The following is a 7,153-nucleotide window of genomic DNA, read 5'->3' as shown; positions in this document are numbered from 1 at the left end:
CGGCCCGTTCTGGATCTGGCCGTTACGTGTTAATTTAGTGTATTGGAACGGGCCGTTCTGAAATCGGAACGGCCCGTTCCAGAGGCGCGTTTAACACATAAATGTCATTCTGGAACGACCCGTTCCAAATTAAGGATTTAAGCCTTTTTTGTTATTTGGAACGTCCCGTTCCAATTTGGGAACGGCCCGTTCCAAATGTATGTTTTAGCCTTTTTTAAAGAGCCTGGAACGGCCCGTTCCAACTTTGGAACGGCCCGTTCTAGTTTAGGGTTTTAGGCTCTTTTTGTAAATTGGAACGGCCTGTTCCAGTTTTGGAACAGCCCGTTCCAGGCTACTAAAACCAGCTTTTTTTTGAGCTTTTAGCCTTCTGATGTGATGTCCTGTTATTTCCATGATTTGGGAGCTCCTTTTCTTGATAATAGACGTCCATTTCTTCGTTTGTATGCCCCCCGGACGAAATTGGGTGTCTACAAGCCATAGTAGTGACAAGCAAGGCAAATTGTTGGGCTTTCTATAGTTGAAGGAAATCATTATAGTCAGAGATAGAAATAATGACATCTGTATGAGAGATAACATTGGTCACTTGGGCAACATTCGCTGATTGTGATTAGTCTTGAGTATTTTTGCGATAATCAGCTTCAATATGACAAAAAAAATTATAGTAACTACAATGATGATTCTATTTTCCATGGTTGTCTCCACGTCCTCTACCACGATCAAATGAGTGTGAAACAAGAGCAGAGGAGTTAGTAGAAGATGTAGAGGAAATTGGCAACAATATGAGGAATGGAGAAACACAACAACTGTTCACTAATCGTGTCGTATGTAGGAATTGTGGGAGTAAACAAAATAAGATTATGAACAAACTCAAGCTCAGGCAGAAGACCAACAAGTGCAAGAATCATGAAGTATTAGTGTCGTTGCTGCTCAAAGGTCTCCTTATCATAGGGATAAGACATCAAGTTATTGTAGTCAGTGATCACACAGTACCCAAAAAGTAGCCAGTGGAGCTAGTCCTATAGTACATGAGCACAGTTTCAACATTAGATGAAGATAACAAGCCCACAAATATAAGATGATAATGATATATTTAGTTGATATTGCTTTAATCATTTATGATACCCCATATGCAATTTCTTCACGTGTTCTCACTAGCATTTCCAAAATCTAATCAACTTGCTAAATGTATCAATAGGAAACCTTTTCACTTAAGCAAATATATCAAATGAATCATCTAAGGCTCGAGTATATCACATAAACCAAAGGATTTTTGTGAAACACAGTATGATAGTCGGTTAACTTACTACAACAAAAAGTATCATTAACGACAATTATTTAGTGGCAATAAGACAATATCCTGCATATCATTATTAGCTAAAGTTTTAAGTGGCCAATAAAAATTAACCGATAGAAGTTTATTTATAGCGGTAATTTTTAAAAATTGTCGTTAATATTAATTTTCATTTGGGCTTTTTTTTTTTTACAAAATTCCTCACACTCTCGGTGCACAACGCAGTTTTCATTTTTTCTTTGCCTCGCTTCTCACTGTCTCATTTCACTCTCTCTCTCTCTATATATATATATATATATAGAGAGAGAGAGAGAGAGGAGGAATCAAATGACTCACATACTCTTAATAAAGTTACTCCGTTCAATAACTCATGGTATAAGTTAAATTTTATCGATCCAATTATTAAATTAAAAGTTATTAAATTTTACTAATAATTAATATAGAAAAAATTGATTAGAAAATAAAACAAGGATAAATACATTTTTTGAATTTTATATCTTATATTTAAGATGAATAAATAAATTAAGTTAATTAATAATTTATTTAAAATGTTAAAATTTAATTTATAAAAAATAATATTTTAAAAGAGAAAAATTATAATAACACCAGTGTAACTTTTACTTACACCGCTCAATAATTTTATACTAAATGTGAATTTTATAAATTCAATTGTTAGATTGAAAGTTTTTTACTCTTAGATCATATATACAAAATTTTATATTAATTCAAGAGGATTTGATACTTCATTTTTGTAAAAACAAATTGACGTAATATATATATTTCAAAATATACTAAAATGTGAATACTTTGATTACCTTCAAGTTGTTCAATTTTAACAAAATTTGATATAAACATATAAAGTAATATAAACTTTTAATCCAATGGTTGGATTTACAAAATTCACATTTAATATAAGATTATTAAGCGGTGTAATACTTTGTAAAAGTTACACCAGTGTTATTATAACCTTTCTCATTTTAAAATATATAAATTATTATTTAAAATTTTAAATTTATAATAAATAATTTAAATTATATCATAATATTAATTTTAAATAGAAATAAGTAGATCGTTAATTATAAAAGTAAGTATATATATAAATAAAGATTAATTAAATATAATATAATTATTATTAGTAATATAATTATTATATATTTATAATGGTTTGAACACACTGGAATGAGAGGGATCCAAAGATAGTATAAGTATGAGATTGTATAGTTGAGAATGACTTAAATGAATTAATTTGTACTACTTATACTGATAACATGTATCTACTTTTTTGTAGCATATCTCATCAGAACCCCACAATTAAGTGTGCTTGACTTGAAGTAATACAGGGATGGGTGACCTTCTGGGAAGTTTCGCAGAAACTGTGTAAGTAAGGACAAAACATGCTAAAAAGTGAAGTATTGTGAAATAGAATCCTTGAGAAGAATAACAATCGAATTTGAGACGTCTAAAAAATTTAATAAAATAAAAGATAAATATTTAGCGACTGATTTAGAGGCAGTTAGTGCAACGAGTGCTGTAAGGATCGTAATTCCAATTTTGCGACGGTTTGTGCAACGGTTCCAGTAACCGTCGCAAAATTCACTCGTGACGGACATTTCTGCGACGGTTGGTGAACTGTCGCAATAGTGTCTTTGCGGCAGTTCTAACCGTCGCAATATATATCATATAATTGTCGCAAAATCATCATTTTCTTGTAGTGACTTCACATATTCATATTGGTATTGGCTAGGCTTTGGGGCATTGATTGGATTTGTTTTCCTTTACAACTTGATGTTTACTTTTGCTCTCGAATTACTTGGCCGTAAGTACTTTTCACATCATTTGTACTTTAAAATTGTTTCAGAAATGATCCGGGAGGTTTTATTAATAAGTATGCATTTAAATTTAAAGAAGGCCAGTTTTTAAGAAACCAAACGAAAATAATGACAGAGCTCCAAACTCAGTATAATCTCTTCTCTTACTGTTTTTGTTAGTAAGTTTTATACATGAAAACTTGCATATATTTTGTTGTTGTACCGATTGTGAAACACTTGGATGGGTCCTAGATCAAATAATAATAAGCAGGTCGGTCAATAATACTCTCACTTATTTTCCGTCTTTTATGCAAATGTAGCTAATAGCTACAGTCACTCGCTCCATTCCATTAAACATGCTTACAAACTCAGAAAAAATTGATCCATGAAAACATGTTTTAGATTTAATTGTAAAAATTATTGAATATTGATGGTTCATTCAGTTTGGGATTTCGTCTTGTAAGTTGTCCCGTTCAACAAAAACACGTAAGACTCTGTTTACATAATAAAGTCAAGGGAAACTAAAGTCACTGTAATTTTTCAAGTTCAACTAAGTGAATCTGTTACTCTAGTCCTCCTGCATTCTTAGTTTTTACATCCAATTTTCAAACATCTTCACCGTTGTGTCATTGTCACAAGTCATGTTTGAGTGAAGGAAAAATCAAACTATTTTGTTGTCAACTTCCTGTTAAAGGTTGCTATTGGTGACCATCCATGTCAACCAGATTTGACTTCTGCAATATTTCATTTACAAAATCACTATTTTCATGTTTACATTAACTTAAGGCTAATGTAGCAAGTGTTATTATGAGTAACTTTTTTAAATGTAGGTATACATCAAAGTTTCTGTTAAATCAATGGACTTTGGACCTGTACTACTTTTATTTTCCTTTTTTTTTTTAAAGAATTTTTTTCTTGTAGACTAGTGAGGTGAAACAGGGTAATTAAATTTGACTAAATAGAAACTTACACCAGGCATGGAAGAATTTAGAAAGATAATCCTTGGTGTTGTCTAATTCAGAAAACCATTTTCCCATGACTCCCATGTTGATGCCAAAGTTAGAAATTATGTTAACAAAGATGTTGTTACTACTACTACTCATAATTTCATTTCCTCATGATGATTAGGTTAGAGGAGGACAATTATTATATATTTTGTTTAGATAGATGATGCACGTGAACCCATTTTTTATTATATGTTAGATGTTAGGTAAATAAAAAATTTAATTTGGAAAATACCAAAAAATATATTGTTGATCGAGTTGTTGCTCTGCACTCCTGGTTCTATGACAGCTTTGCATGAGTTACAATTACAAGAACCCAACACTTTTTGAAATGGTCACAATACAATGTCACATCCTTCCAACCTCTCTCTCTCTCTCAAACTTATACCACCATGCCATCTCCAACCTGCAACAGCGTCACATTTCTCATAATCCATCATTCATGTTTTTAATCCTCATGAATTCTAGCATGAGTTTTTATTGTTTTTTCTTCTTTTTCATAAATGAAATTTTGTATTTTTGTGTACCAATAATTTTTTTCATGAATTCCCTTTGCTATATATATATTCATGAATTCCCTTTGCTATATATATATATATTCATGAATTCCCCTCTCTATTCTCCTTGTATAATGCATAACTGAATCATTAATTTTGATCTAAAGAAGTTAGGAGGTAGACTATATGTTGCTTACAAGAATAGGAACTAGTAGTTCAGGAGGTAGACTATGTTGCCTTTTCTATTGGTTATTTCTTACTAATTATTGGAATACATGTATGCAGTGATATCCATTTGTTTATTTTGTGTTCTACTGGATTCAATTGCAATTGATGAAGACCTTTTAGACATTTTAGCAAATAGCACCAAATCATTAGTGGCCTTACTTTCTTTGGGAATATGACTATCTTGAAATGAAATTATGTAATTTCTTTTGATCATGACATCATTGACTATTTATTTTGTCTTTTCAATGATTTCCTTGGTATTTCAAGGACATGATAAACTCATAAATTTTGCATTACTCTAATAAATGGGCATTTGGTGTTATTGCAAATATGTAGTACTCATATCAAAGATTTATTATTCTCGTTATTTTTATGAGAAATGGTGGATGAGAATATTAGTAAAGAAAATAGTTTTCTTTTTAAATCAATGGATGAAAAAATGAATTTGACTCCCTCATCTTTTCAATGCATGGACTAAAAATAACTTTATTTAATTGAATTTAACTAATTGAGTATCAATACGCTATCAAAATAAATTATTTTATCTAATAAAATTTAATTGTATTTATATACAATTTTTTTTTATGTATATGAGAATCTATTATTCAATGAAATTACTTTTAGTGGCCATTAAAATTGTTGCTAGAATTGTCGTTAAAAATTTTTATTTTTCCCAACCATTTAAAAGATCTTTACTAGAACTCACTTTAAATGTCACTAATAGTTTTACTGATCCCAAATACACCGGTCATAATCTAATTGTCGATAAAGATATTAATGATCATTTGTATGGCTGCTAAATAATATAACAATTACCGCAAAAAATTATTTTTGGTGTTGTGAAAAGGGATGGCGGATATCATATTGGATAGAAAACATACAAGAGGCTAAAAGTAATTGTTATTTTCAGCACACAACACCATCTAGCAATTTTCATTATTTTTCCTAAATACTATGGAGTAAATAAATCTTAACCAGAAAACAAACAACAAATACCGATAAAATATGATAATAATGAGTTAGTAGAATCAATGAAAAAAAAAATCAGAAATTAAAAACCATTGGTTATTAGCTGCTTACATGAACACGCTCCATATAATGATAACACAACCATCAAGTTTCAACTTTAATTTATTAATAAAATTACAGATTAATCCTTTCATTTATTAAATATTTTTAGAATCTGATGTTCAAACCCTAAATAATGATCACTAAGGAGTTTCAGTTCCTATCCCTTTCTTCCACTTTTAATACACTTGTACGGTTGTACCATTAAGAATTTCAAACTGAACATGTGACTCCATTGAAATTAAGCGATGAAACAAAAGCTGATATGAATTAGTCAAGTTTAATCAAAGTTAAACAAACGATTGAATCGAATACCTATTTGGTAATGCAATTGCTCTGTTCACTAATAACCTACAAGCTGATACTACATATTTAGAATGTTATTGGTAATTTGAAGGGTTAAATAATTTTTTTTGAAAATTATAGGAAAAAAATAATTTTAAATTTAAGAGATTAAAAATAAATTTATTTTTTGAAAAAATAAAAATATATTTAAGTCTATTTCTTATTTTTATTTTCTAATTTTAAAATTAAAAAAAAAAAACATGTTTAGTTTTATTTCTCATTTTTCAATTTCAAAAATAGAAATAATAAAAATGTGTTTAGTACTTTACCTATTTACAAAAATAAATTTATAATATATGTCTTCAATAGTATTAAAATTATTGTTATTTGTTTAAATAGATAAATAAATATAAATATAATTAGCATTGCATGTTAAGGCTCACAACAAATATAATGAATACCATTTAATTTGTCTTAAAAAGAAAAAAGAAAAATAGTAATCACAAGAATCCTTTCATAAGGGATACGGATTTTTGAAGGTCAAATTCAATGGAAGGTGCCTTGTGTGCAACATGTGGCAGATGCAGTCATGTATCTCGTGCATGCCCCCATACCCTGCTATTCATGGTTCAGGTACATACATAGTTCACATCGCAAATTACTTCAACAAATGAATATTATGAAGATTACTTTTCCGGGAGGAAACACATTGGTTCCAAAAATCAAGAGAAAACCCGATTCGGCTTGGGAGTAAGAATATCGATTTCTTCCATGCACAAATGACAGAAAGAAGAACAAAATTCATGGCCTCTTCTCATGGTTTTATTTTTATAATATTTGTCTTAAAAGATATTCCCACATAACTCTACAATAGTATTCGCTTTATACCTAAGTCCTCACTGTTTTAATTTTAGTTATCATTAAAAAGGTCTCTCAATCATTGCATTACTAGAAAAATGTCATTTTCCTGTA

The sequence above is a fragment of the Cajanus cajan genome, chromosome 11 (genome assembly GCF_000230855.2).
Source record: "Cajanus cajan strain Asha chromosome 11, NIPB_CcT2T_4, whole genome shotgun sequence".
NCBI lineage: Eukaryota > Viridiplantae > Streptophyta > Magnoliopsida > Fabales > Fabaceae > Cajanus > Cajanus cajan.
Note: the sequence above shows the minus strand (reverse complement) of the source record.